This window comes from Caretta caretta, chromosome 10, assembly GCF_965140235.1.
Source record: "Caretta caretta isolate rCarCar2 chromosome 10, rCarCar1.hap1, whole genome shotgun sequence".
NCBI lineage: Eukaryota > Metazoa > Chordata > Testudines > Cheloniidae > Caretta > Caretta caretta.
Genome location: NC_134215.1, coordinates 71,958,154 through 71,972,521, shown reverse-complemented (window position 1 = coordinate 71,972,521; position 14,368 = coordinate 71,958,154).

Below are 14,368 nucleotides of genomic sequence, written 5' to 3'. Positions count from 1 at the left end.
TTTAATTGACCAAATCTCTTCTGGAACTTTGGGTCTGTTTTTCCTGCTCTATCTGGGAAGAAAACAAGACAGATTTATGGCTCCCTGTAAAACCCCAGCCTTGTTTATAAATTGCTCATGATTGATTAAGTAATAACAATGCTTTTAAGACAGGGAGGTAAATCTCCCAGCTAATTGCTCAGTGCTTTACATTATAACCTTGTTACTCTGCCTGCCTCACTCTGGGGCTGGACAGCCAGCTTAGCTATTTTCGTCTCACCAGAATGTCACACTGGAAATATCACCCACAGCATTCTACTGTATCTTGACTGTTAAAAGACATAGACTGATCATTAATGGGTCAATAGGCAGTGATATATTTGAAACACAAGGAACAAATATTTTCTTTTCAAAGTTGACTCCATGTATTGAGATGATGTCACATAGAGGAACCTTGCTAAGTTCAATGCATGGCCTGGACGGAATTCAGCAGAAAGTTTACCATGTACCTTTCAGCCACCTCCCACCTATTCCACCTGGGGGACCTCAAGCAGAAAAACTGCCAGTGATGCTGAATGGCATCCATCTTGCTAAATGGATAAAATGGAGACAAGCCTGGTGAGATTAGCATGTTTAAAATGGAAACTACTTAGACTGTGAGGTCTTTGGGACAGGAACTGGATTTGTTCTGTGTTTTTACGGTGCCTATCACAATGGGGTTCTGGTCCATGTCTGGGATTCCTAGGCACTACAGCAATACAAATAATACATAATGATAATAATAGTCTGGGAAACGCAAACTACTTGTAAGCTTTTCCCTCCAGACAGAAAGAAAGAATTGGGCAGTACCACACTGCATTCCCTGGGTTCTTTGGCCTCATTCTTGCAGTGCTGGTAGCAGCTGCTGGAGCCCTGGAGTGATGAGATGAATGCGCAGGAGCCACTTAGAGCAGAGTCTTTCTGAGGAGTGATATCCAATAGACACATTTCTTTGGAAACAAGAACACATGGTTTTCAAGTAACTGCTAGCAGAAATACCTTTTAATTAATCAATCATTCACTTAATACGTACAAGTCTGGTCTCATCTGTCCCTTCTTCTGCCCCCTTCTTGAGGGGCAACAAAATTAGATTTCCAAAAATAGCACCAAAGCGGCACGGAATATGTTGCAATACTGAACTTCAGTGTATCTTTTCCTCAGCTCACTTGGGGGGTCTCATCCATCCACCGAGGACTGCTTTGCTGACAAGGAGCACCTGATTAACTCGTAGAAACAGAGAAAGTTTTAAGATTTCTGGCCCTGTATTCACACCCACTATGTCGTGAGGCCTTTTCCTTTTCTCACTGGCTTTACTCACATAGCTGTACTAGCTCTGGAGTTGGACTTACAAAGTGGGTTGACACACAGGAGTAGTGGACAGACCGAGAAGAATGACTGTGCAGCTGTTGGGACAGAAATGGAGAGTTAGTACGCCACCATTGGATACACCGAGGAGCATGGCCAAGATTATTTCTCAAGTGCTCAAAGACTTGCCATCCTGAGGGAGGAAGAAAATCTCTGCATAACTCTAGAAGAAAGGAAAGGGATGTCAGGAAATAGCATCAAGCTCTGAAATAACCTGCCACCAAGTCAGAAATGGGCTACAATGCTAACCAGACCCAGGGGATCGCACTCCAGGCACCCCTGCAAAGCTATGCACCGATTCTTCTGAGGGATACTCTGTGCTACTGTCTTGTACATATTAGGTAACACGTATGTAGCTTGTCATGCCCATAAAGCTTTCGAATCTGAATGTAAATCTCTGCAGTCAAGCTGCTCAATTCAGCACAAGGGCTTTGTGACGCTACGACAGCTTTTTTAATATCACCTTTCCCTGTGTCATCCCTCCCTTCGGAAAATGGCATCTTTCGGTCTTTTCTTTATTCTGCATCCCAGAGTGGCTCTCTGAAAAAGCAATGTCACTCTGTGCAGCAGACAGGTAGTGTGGAAACCTCCCTTGTCTTCTTTCCCCCCCCGAGTACCGTACAGTGACTGAGAGCATGATGCAAACCTCATTGCTTTGGGTGCAGAGCTGCTCTTTCACTTCAGCCCTTAGGGTAGCCGCCATGGAGCCCTCTTTCATCTGAACTGCTCCACGCAGATCAAGCTGGGTTGCTCCATACCACTTGCTTGAGATGGGGTAAATTTCAGGCGTGAGCTGAGTTCCCTGATCTGTCCCACAGAAGCTCCAGACGCACACAGAGAAAGAACATAACAAGCGCTGAAGGTCAGACATGCTGAGTCCTGGCACGTCACAACCCGTGCTACCCACATGTCCCTTGAAACCAGGTTTGGACTGAGTGTGAGCCAGTTAGCACCCCAAATTCAGACCAGCTCTGAAGGCCTGAGCCAGCAATCAGATAATTTCCCTGGCCTCATGAGCTACCTCAGAAGGTGAGGGAAGAGATGTGCTTTTTGCCTTTTTCTTAAAAAAATGACAATGCTGTCTCTTGAGTCTGCGGTGCCTCCCCATTAATTATCTTGGCCAGAGGTAGGAGTTTGATTACCAGGGCTGATTACAGTGTCTAAAGGGCTGATTGCAGGAGGATAATTGCAAAGTCTAATGAAAGACTAAAAATGCTCAGAGCCTGAAACCCAGTGGGGAAAATGTGCCCAGCTTCCGTGGAGAGTTTGTCAGTATGGGGATAAATGGCTCACTCTCAGAACGCACTCTGCCTATCTGCACGAGGAAGGTTCATCTCAGAAAATACCAGCTTCCCTAGGAAGCCTTTTGGGGAGGGAAAGACAGTCATTTAAAGGAAGGGGTTTGCTCACAGGGTCCCATACAAGGTCATTCTCCCATGAGAATGATAGAGACAATGTAACTTCACATCTCATTGCTACAGCAGGGTGTTTAGGAGGCATCAACCTTATTGGGTGGTGGGAGGGCACATGGGGTTACAGCAGCAGCCTTTTCTGATACCAAGGAATCTGCACAATACCCTATCTCTCAGCAAGCAGGTTCCCACTGATAGCGGAGCTTCTTCCAATCTTCATCTCTCCCGTTCCAAACCAGTCACTCTGCTTTTCCTTATTAATAGCCTTACTTCCAATACACATGCTAGCACTGTCTGTGTGACCAGCCTAGACCCCAGGGGCAAGGGGACAGACGGGGTGGTTACAGGCTGACGCGATAAAACTTGGCTCTAACCAAGTACCCAGTCACTGAGTGCAGAACATTTGCAGGATTCCACTTTATTTCCAAAAAGAAAAGGAGTACTTGTGGCACCTTAGAGACTAACCAATTTATTTCCAGTCTCTGGCCTCACACATGCCTTTGAGCTACATGCACACAAATCACAAGGCTTTAGCTTGTCAGTGCTGGGGTTTCTTCCCCTTCCTCTGAATATTCATTAAATGAGAGCTTGAGCTAATCAGTCAGAGATTTAATAGGCTGCAAGAGAAAGTCTGGAAAGTCTTAGCCCCTATCCAATGCACGCTGCTCCATACAATCAAACAACCTCTGTCAATCCCTTGGGATTGAACTGCAATGGAGGAAGCTCAGACAACAATTTCAGGCTCTAAGCCTAGCTCCAGCTACAGGATCTGCCTCCCACTTTCTCAACCACTTACAGAAAATTAACTAGAATTCACACTGGGGTGAGGGAGAGGGGAAGCATAATATTTTATTTTGTTGGTATCATGCACTTGTAATAAAAGTGCCTTCTTTAATACAAATCAATGGTGACTTAAAATACACAATAAATGTTGCAAAATTAATAAAACATGCTACCCATTAAATTAGACTTTCCTGTGCAACTTGCGCAGCGATTTACAATCTTCATTTCAGTCCTTCTCATGCTTCCAGTGGAGAGTGAAATGGTCTAAAACAGCTGTCCTAGGAAATAAAATGAATACAGTTGCAGTGTAAATAAAATGCAACAGAATCCTTATGATTTCCGGACTCTGAGCACTGAGAAGACTCCTAGACAAACAGAGTATGAAGGGCTCCTCTGTGGCACTCAAGCGCTGATTAAAGTTGCTTCTAGGTAGCAGCTATTTAGCGTATCAAAGTGTCAAAGGATGCAAGCAGTAGCAAAGGCAACATGTAGTGGATTATCCTATGTGAAGGACCTTAAGAACGTTAGTGAGCTGAAGGCCTCTCTTTCTGTGCTGCTGTGCTTTGTGACTCCACCCCCTACACTGTGCGTGCACAAGTAGGTTTATAGTTTCTAGCCTCATGATTTTGGTCGCTTCACATCCTTTTAGTTTTAAGCCTTCCTAGCTTCAGGAGTTTGCATTGAGGACTTTGGGACAAATGCTAGTCTCACTGCCACTAGAACTCTGCTGAGTTGCATGGGATTATTCTGGATATACACTGGTGTAAATGAGGGTAAAATTGGGTGCCAGGTTTCCAGAAAAGACAGGCATGTAACTGTGCGTGCAAAGAAGATATATACAAGCAGAAAAATCTCTTTCTAAATGATGATCAACTAACACTGTGGAAGTAAATAAGAACATAAGAATGGCTATACTGGGTCAGACCAATGGTCCATGTAGCCGAATATCTTGTCTTCCGACAGTGGCTGGTGCCAGATGCTTCAGAGGGAATAAACAGAAATAGGCAATTTTTGAGTGACCCATCCCCTGTCGTTAAGTCCCAGCTTCTGACATAAATCCATAAAGCACTTACTATTCCTTGGAAAGACTCACTGGTGTATCCATGACTATTGGAGGAGTCAATCCGATAGGCACTGTGGCATGTCTGACGTAAGTTTTTTCTGATCAGAATTACTCTGGATAATTTCAGTCCCCTTCTTAGATGATCCTTGCAAGTGAGATTATCTGCTATGACAGGACTACCCAGTTATCACTGTACTGAACACTGCATGCCACGGAGAGTCTCAGATCCTTCTGGTCCAAAACTGTAGTCCCATACCACCTGAGCTCAAGGAGAATCCCCACTGGCTATTTGCAGTACAGAGCTTGTGACACACAACTAAGCATTCTGATGCCAGCCAATAGAAAGCAGTGGTAAGTACTGATGCTGGCCAGCTCTTTTAGGGTGGCATCTGGAAAGACCCTTAACATCCTCCAAGGCCCATGTTCAAGAGATTTCTGGTAGCAGACAACTTCTTAATCTAGTTGAAAAAAGCATAACAAGAGTCAGCGTTTGGGCGCTGAGGCTAGACACATTCAGACTGGAAATAGCATGCCCATTTTTAACAATGAGGAGAATTAACAATTGAAACAGCTTACCCAGGGATATAGTAAATTCTGCATCACTTGACATCTTTAATGCAAGACCACCTATCTTTCTAAAATATATGCTATAGCTCAAACAGAAGTTATGGGCTTGATGCTGGAATTTTCTGGGTGAAGTTCTACAGTCTGTATTGTACAGGTGGTCAGGCTGGGTGATCATAATGGTCTCTTCTGGCCTTAAACTCTCTTAATCTATGTTGTAGCAATCTGGATGAAGAGAGTTGCCTGCAGCTAGACCAGTGAAGTTGACCTAGCAACCTCATGCGCCAAATTTCCAGCTAGCCTTTGATGTTGCACAACACTGTGCGCTAGTTTGCACCTGCAGAAGTGTCCAGCTACATAGAAAAACCTGACAGACACACAGACAGACAGGGTGCATCAAACAAGTCATGCTTAAGTGCACATGACTGTTTGCGTGTGAAAATTGGATATGAATCCCCTTTTGTGGATGCAGTTACATGTGCAAAAATGTGCATGCAAATTTGGAGGGTGGCTACAGGCTAGCTAAAAATTTGGCCTTATATTTTGGTAGCAGAATTAGCAGGGGTAAATCCAAACCTGGTGTACATGGTATGACTCCACTTAAGGCAATGGAGCCATATTACTTACAACAGGTCTAAATCTGGCCCACTGACTTTATATATCATAGTATCACAGACATTAGAAATAGAAAAGAGGTCATCTAGTTCATCCTCCTCTCCCCACCCTTCCAGTCCAGGAAGCGTATCTGATTGTTGCTTCTCCTGTCTATAATTTTAAATGCCCCAAACAATAGCTTGCCATAGGTAGGGGTGGAAGCACGATCTCATAGGATTCATCTACACTGGATAAAAGACCCACGGCATGGACTAGTTTGACCTGGATCAGCTGACTTGGGCTCAGGGGGATTGGGCTGCAGGGCTAAAAATTGCTGTGTAGACATTTGGGCTTGGGCTGGAGCCCAGGCTAGGGGACCCTCTTCCCTTACAGGTCCCAGACCTCAGGCTCCAGCCTGAAAACGAATGTCTACACCACAATTTTACAGCCCCACAGCCTGAGCCTTGCAAGCCTGTGTCTGCTGGCCTGGGCCAGCTGTGAATGTTTAATTGCTGTCTAGACATATCCCTAAGAGACCTGATCTAAAGGCAACAGAAGTCACTGGGAATCTTTCTATTGTCTTCATGGGCTTTGGATCAGTCACAGCTTAATGTATTTAACTTTCAGGAGGAGTTTCCTGATACATGGCCCATATTTGCTTTTTATTAATTTAATCCTATTCCTCCTAGTTAACCTGGGACCACTCTAAATAATTTCTCTCCATCACTGGTATTTACAACACCCCTTCTGATATTTGAAGACTATTATTATGTTCCCCCCATTAGCATTGATTAGCCATGCTGGGTATTTTTAGCAGTTGTAATCTTTCCCCATAAATCACACTCCTTCCAGCTCCCTAATCATTTGTTGCTCTTCTCTGAGCTCCCCAAAACTTGTCCTCATAATGCCTTTTCATATTTTTGAAAACACATTTTTATGTTTTAATTTCAAGTGGCAGGGGAGATCATGGTAGTGATGGATAGACAGAGCCAGTGAGTCACTCAGATGTATGGATGCAGGGCCCAGGGGTGTAATCCATCCTCCCAATGCTCAGGGCAATTTACACATACAACCCTCTTAGCATCAAAGGGATCAAAGACAGCAGCTTCTCACTGCATAGCAAGAGAACGGCGCTGCTCTTAATGTTTTAAACAAAACCCAAAGCCACACAAAAGTCACCGACTTTTGGGTACTGTTCAAAATTCTAACGGGAGACCAACAGATTTTGGTCAGCAAAAAGGCTTGCCGTGGTTCATGAAGCTTTCAAATGAACTTTGGCTGCATTATGGATTTGCCCTGAAATAATGTTAAACTGATGCGTGTGAAATTCACAACTGCACATGGTTTTGTGTGGTCTGAACAAGCACAGCAAATCCAGCTGCAGTTATCTTTGGGGGAAGTTCAGACCCAGTTCCAAGCCTGAACTTTATCGCTTACCTGGGTCTGTGTCTAATTTTTACTCAAACGCCAGGTAAAACTCAGAGCTCCTGAATAAGTTTGGCTTTGAGATTTCTAACACCAAACTCCAAGTGAATCACAATGGGACTCTTTTGCACAGCTACAGACTAGGGACCGAATGGCTAGGCAGCAGTTCTGCGGAAAAGGACCTAGGGGTGACAGTGGACGAGAAGCTGGATATGAGTCAGCAGTGTGCCCTTGTTGCCAAGAAGGCCAATGGCATGGGATGTATAAGTAGGGGCATAGCGAGCAGATCGAGGGACGTGATCGTCCCCCTCTATTCGACATTGGTGAGGCCTCATCTGGAGTACTGTGTCCAGTTTTGGGCCCCACACTACAAGAAGGATGTGGATAAATTGGAAAGAGTCCAGCGAAGGGCAACAAAAATGATTAGGGGTCTGGAACACATGACTTATGAGGAGAGGCTGAGGGAACTGGGATTGTTTAGTCTGCAGAAGAGAAGAATGAGGGGGGATTTGATAGCTGCTTTCAACTACCTGAGGGGTGGTTCCAGAGAGGATGGTTCTAGACTATTAGTGGTAGAAGAGGACAGGACAAGGAGTAATGATCTCAAGTTGCAGTGGGGGAGGTTTAGGTTGGATATTAGGAAAAACTTTTTCACTAGGAGGGTGGTGAAGCACTGGAATGGGTTACCTAGGGAGGTGGTAGAATCTCCTTCCTTAGAGGTTTTTAAGGTCAGGCTTGACAAAGCCCTGGCTGGGATGATTTAATTGGGGATTGGTCCTGCTTTGAGCAGGGGGTTGGACCAGATGACCTCCTGAGGTCCCTTCCAACCCTGATATTCTATGATTCTATGATTCCTTCAAAACAAAAGCACCACACATGTCACCCAACTCTAGATCAGCCACTACTCCACCACCCAGACCCCAACCTCAGTTCAATTTAATTAGGATCAGTTCAGTGGATGAGGGTCAATACAATCTGCTGCATATTTTCATCTTCCTTTCTTCCTCAAACAGCTGGAGGCCGAAGAGCAGCCATTTTTGTATTTCTCCTGTGGAGAGAAAAAAGCCCCCAAACGTTGCCTTTTCAGACTTGTCAAGTTATTCATCAATCGGAAATATAGACCAAGGCACATTGTCAGTACAACATAGCCAGAAAACATCCTGCCCCAGGCACTAACTCAGGGTCAGTGTTCTCTATTCAGAATAAGACCATGCACAAGATCCAAGTCTCTCTGCTTAGGTCAGCCTCTGTAATGGACCCAAAGGAGCACCGCGAAACTGAGACTTATGGAGCTCTGAGAGAATTTGGATCTGAATCCACTTCTGGGGAAGAATGTTGCAGCTCGGGCCCATCTCCAGAATAAAGGCAGGTGGGAGTGCGAGATGAGCTTTACATCCTTATTTTCCCAGTCTGAGTACAGGGCTGTACTGGCCACCTGATGGATTTGCCCCCCAGCATTTCTCCACTTTCTATTTAGAAATGAAGAATGATATAACGGGGGCTTGGTGCCTCAGAAACTGACACAGCCACGAGTTAATCTCCACTTGCATAACTTCACCTGAACCCAGCAGGATTTATGCATCCCACTCCTCATGCTGAGAGGAGCATAGCCAATGTCATCTGTCTCTTTTTAATTGTCCCTCTTAAAGTTTATGTCTTCAAATATGGTCTAGTTATGAGTTAACAGTACTGGAAAGATCAATACCAGAGTCTGACTAGGGAAGCTCGAAATATGTTCGTAAAAGTTAAATTAGAATCATAAAATGATTACGGGCTCCAGTTTTTTTCTTACTCGGATTTGGCTTGCCTGCCAGCAGGGAGCCGTTCACAACTACGCTAGCTTTTTTGGCTTTGGAGTAGCTTTGGAAGCACAAGAGGTCTGACTTCAGGGGGCCTCACACCTAACCTCTTATTTTTATAGTCCTGCGTCAGAAGCAGGATTTTAAATGTACTTTTCAGAGATGAGCTCCAAGAATCACAAACACAAAATTTGAGACACCAGTCACGTGCTTGATCTTCAGGAGAGGAAAGATGCAGACAGTGCCCCTGCCCTCACACCTTGGGGTTAGGCTGAGCTCTCATTCAGTGCCCCGGGGGGACACAATTCCTTCCCTGCTCTCCCCTTGCCCCAGAACAGACATAACTTCTCCCCAGCAAACTTCGGTTTATTGCCCCCTCTTGCAAGGCCGTCCCTAGCTATTCTGGGGCACTACGCAGCCCACATGCGTGTGTGTGTGTGGGGGGGGTCCACGCCTCTGCAGGGGGGTGGGGCTGGCTTGGGGAGCCAGGGGGGGAACCGTCCCCTAGCGCTCACTTTCCGCCGCCCTTGAGTGCAAGCCTGGCCCTGTTGCAGTTCCCAAGGGAGTGGGGGCGGGGCTGGGGTGGAGCAGGGGAGGGAAGGGGCGGGGTGGGGTAGAGCAGGGCGGGGGCTTTGGGGAAGGGGTGGATTGGGGGCGGGGCTGGGGCAGAGCAGGGCTGGGGGCCATGGGGAAGAGGCAGAGCAGGGACTGGAGCAGCATGCAGCTGCGCAGGGCACCAGGAAATTTGGTGCCCCAAATTTTCTGGTGCCCTACGCAGCTGCATGCTTTGCGTATGGGTAAGGACGGCCCTGCCCTCTTGTGCTGGCTCAGCTCCTTGGGGGTGGTGGTGGTGGGGGGGGGAAGAGCCAAGGCTGTGCTCATTTTCCAGCCATCTATGCAGGAGGGAGTACTGGGCATGCATCACCTGCTCTCCCCCCATGCAGCAGCCATGATCCAGGGAGCACTAATGCAGTCACACAGGCGGTAGGGGGGAAATCTGGTCATAATCTGGCAGAACAGAGATGTATTAACAACAATATATCATTGTCTATATACGCCTTTAGAGATGGGTGTGTGCAGAGATGTGTGTGTGTGTATAAGCAAATCACAGATTCACACATACACACACACACACACACACACACCAGTGGGTGCCATTAACATCTCCACTAGTTTGCCTTTTCAGGTAAATAACATTATGGGGATATTGCTGATATCTTGCTATGGTTCGTCTATGGCCCACATTACCATAATATCAGAGCACCTCAGATTCTTTAATGGATTTCTCCTCACACACCCCTGTGAGGTAGAGAAGTGCTAGTATCCCCATTTTACAGAAGGAGAACTGAGACACAGGGAGACCAAGGGTACGTGGCAAGTCTCAGAGCCTGGGTCCATTGAGTCAGGCTTGTGGGGTTCGGGCTGTAGGGCTAAAACTAGCAGTGTAGACATTCTTGCTCAGGCTGGAGCCTGGGCTCTGAGACCTTCCCCCCCTCACTGGGTTTTCAGAGCCCAGGGGCCAGCATGAGTAGGAACATCTACACTGCTAGTTTTAGCCCTGCAGCCGGAGCCAATTGATCCAGGTTCTGAGACTCAGGGCTGCGGGTTTTTCTTTGTAGTGTAGACATACCCTAAGACAAGTGGCTTGCTCCAGGCTGCATGGGAAGTCTGTGGAAAAGCAGTGGACTGAACCTAGGTCCCTGGCTGGCACATAAGCACAGGACTACCTTCCTCCTAATACTTTGCATAGTGACCCCTATTCAGTAACTAAGTATTTGGCAAGGCATTTGCAAAGACAACCACACTCTGTATGTATATGTGTGTGTGTGTGTGTGTGTGTGTGTGTGTGTGCATTTATGTGTGTGTGTGTCTGTGATATGCTCACACATACACACCCACACAGAGCCTGGTTGTCTTTGCAATTGTGTGTGTGTGTGTGTGTGCATGTGAAATTTCAAACCACCTTTTAGAACTACATGACATAGTTTCACTCTCTTTCAACAGAAACACTGCTCAGTGATTTACATTCCTTTGTAATCTGAGGCAATGACTAGAAAATCACTTCATTGTAGTTTTTCCCTTTAATGTGGCAACTGGCGACCCTTCCGTGAATTTGAGAAGAAAATGTCAGCTCTTTATGTGGAAATGAGTCATCCGGTGACAGGGACAAGCAGTAAGTGTGACAAAGACCAAAGTGAAGAGAACATGAAATTGACTTTAATCTGATCACAGGTTTTGGTTCTAGGGAAGGGAGGAGCATGCTGGAAAGTAACTAGAAGGGACAGCCGGTCCCCATTTAAGGAGGTGTAGACATGTAAAAGGGGATACCATGGAAATACTGTATCATAATATTATGACCTATCATCAGAAATAATACCACAACATCTTATTACCTCGAATTCTGACCTGTACCATCCCCTCTGCCTTTCACATAGAATCATAAAATCATAGAAGATTAGGGTTGGAAGAGACCTCAGGAGGTCATCTAGTCCAATCCCCTGCTCAAAGCAGGACCAACCCCAGCTAAATCATCCCAGCCAGGGCTTTGTCAAGCCGGGCCTTAAAAACGTCTAAGGCTGGAGATTCCAGCACCTCCTTAGGCAACCCATTCCAGTGCTTCACACCCTCCTACTGAAACAGTTTTTCCTAATATCCAACCTAAACCTCCCCCACTGCAACTTGAGACCATTGCTCCTTGTTCCGTCATCTGCCACCACTGAGAACAGCCGAGCCCCATCCTCTTTGGAAACCCCCTTCAGGTAGTTGAAGGCTGCTATCAAATCCCCCCTCAGTCTTCTCTTCTGCAAATTAAATAAGTCCTGCTTATCACTCTCTGCTTTCCCTGCTCCATCACTCTATCACTCCCTTCTCTCCCGCAAACTCTGATTTCCAGAGAGGGGATGTTATCAAACTGCTCTATTCATTTTTTTTTAAATTACACTTAAAGTCTTCATAACCAGACACAGGCAGTGTTCTAGATAGCTCAGCCCAAATCCACCCTATAGTTTCCCCTGCCCCCAGCTTCCTCCTTGATTGGTCGCAGAGACCTACCTTTCACTTGCATGCATAAACTCACCACTCAATAATACTTTCATCCGGTACCCCTAGTTCTTGTGTTATGTGAAGGGGTAAATAACTCATGCCTATTCATTTTCTCACACCTTTCGTGATTTTATAGATAGAAGTCTATAAAATTATGAATGGTGTGGAGAAAGTGAATAGCAAAGTTTTACTTACCCCTTCATATAACACAAGAACTTGGGGTCACGCAATGAAATTAATAGGCAGCAGCTTTAAAACAAACAAGAGGAAGTACTTCTTCACATAACACAAGAATCTTGTTGTTGTGGGACATTGTGAAGGCCAAAAGTATAACTAGATTCTTACGAGAATTAGATATTTTTCATGGATAAGTCCATCAATGCCTGTTATCCAAGATGGTTAGGGATGCAACCCCATGCTCTGAGTGTTCCTAAATCTCCAACTGCCACAAGTTAGGATTGGATGACAGAGGGTGGACCGCACAAAATTGTCATGTTCATTCCCTATGAAGCACTGGCCACTGGCCAATGTCAGAGACAGGATACTAAGCTATATGGACCTTTGGTCTGCCCCAGTATGGCCTTTCAGATATTCTAATGATTTGTACTTATATATCACCTTTAATCCACAGACCTCAAATCAATTTATTCGCACAGGACTCACAACGTTTTGTGAGGTGGTTTTGTATGGGCAACAGACAGGGAAACCAAGGTGTAGAGCAGTTAATGGACTTGCCCATGGACATACCCAATAATTCAGTGGCAGACCCAGGAATAGAAGCCAGGAGTCCCACTCCCATTCTCCTTTCTCTACACATCTAAGTATCTGAGTGTTCACCTTCACCATAGCATCTGAACACCTCTAATCACTGATTTCACTTGTCCAAAGTTTATGAGGTTGCACCAATGTAACTGAAAGGGGATTTTGGCCCAGCCCTGTTTCTTTGCCCTACAGCATGCCTACCAGGTCATACAGAAGTTCTACCCCTTTTGCACAATGTATAGCTCTGTGGCCTGTGGTTGATTCTCTCATTCTCAGGATCTCTCTTCCTTTCTCTAACTTGGTGTGCTTAAGGAGAGTTTTAAGATGTAGTGATCCCAGTCAGGGTTGCCACCTGGCCAGGTTTTCCCAGGATTACCCCTCTTTTGAGGTAGCTGTTTTGAGAGATCTGTAAGAGTGCTCAGTACACATTGCAAGCTATCCAGCTTTATGGTCTCAGAATCATCCTAGATGTCCCAGTTTTTTGTACCTCAGAGTGACAGCTCTAATCTCAGTGTGGCTGTAAACTGTTGGTTGAGAGAGAGTCTGAAAGTGAGCTGGTAGTAGACCAGGTTGAAAAAATGTGACTTTCTTTAGGCAAAAAAATAAAAAAAACCCAAAATATTTCAAAGCTGCTAGGGTGAATCATGGGAGTTGCAGCTTGGGTGCCTCATGCTCTTCTCTATGGGCTGGAACCCAGGGCTGGACTACATCTCCCATAATACACCACTATCTCAGTAAGGAGAGATGGTTGCATCCTGGGCATCATTGACTGTGTTGTATCCTCATAGATGTAGTCAAGAAGCCCTGCCCAAAGAAGAGAACGGGGACATGAGGAAACTAAACTATAACTCCCATGAGGCACCAGGGCAGAATAGCTGAATCAAAATATGTTTGGTTTGGTGCATTTCTTTTTTGAAAGCAATTGAAATTTTCCACCTACAGCAGACATTTTTGTGAAAAAAATGTTTTGACAAAACAAACAAACAAACAGTTTTTCATCGTAAAACAGTTTTGGCAGAAATTCTTTGACAAGTCCCACTGGGTACCGTGGCAGGCAACAGCATAGCAAAATGAAGCATCCACTCTAGCGCATACAAATGGTAACGTTAAGAGGCTCTCTCGGTTCTCCAACTTGATTGAGAGGGACATTGGCGCATATCTACTAAGGTTGCCAACTGATTAGACTCAAGCTCTGGTACTTAGAACTAAGCCCCAGCAGAGTTTACAGAGATTGTGGGGCAGATTCGTGTTCTGCTCTGCTCCCTACATGCTACTCATGTGGCTGATCCTACACCACCCTCCCCACGGCCCACTGAGTAAGGAGCAAATTAGGGGTAGCAAGGGGCAGTCAGGGAAAAGGTGGGTTGGGAACATGATGCACTCCAGACATCTCCAACTGGCAGAAGGCACCAACAGGCTGCTCTAATTTTATCCAGAGCTGGACAGAGCATCAGGAAGCTCTGAACAGCTCCCTGCCCTGGTTTTACTATGCACAGGGTAATCGGGAAACAACATATAACCTGGCCTGATGCCTTTTCACT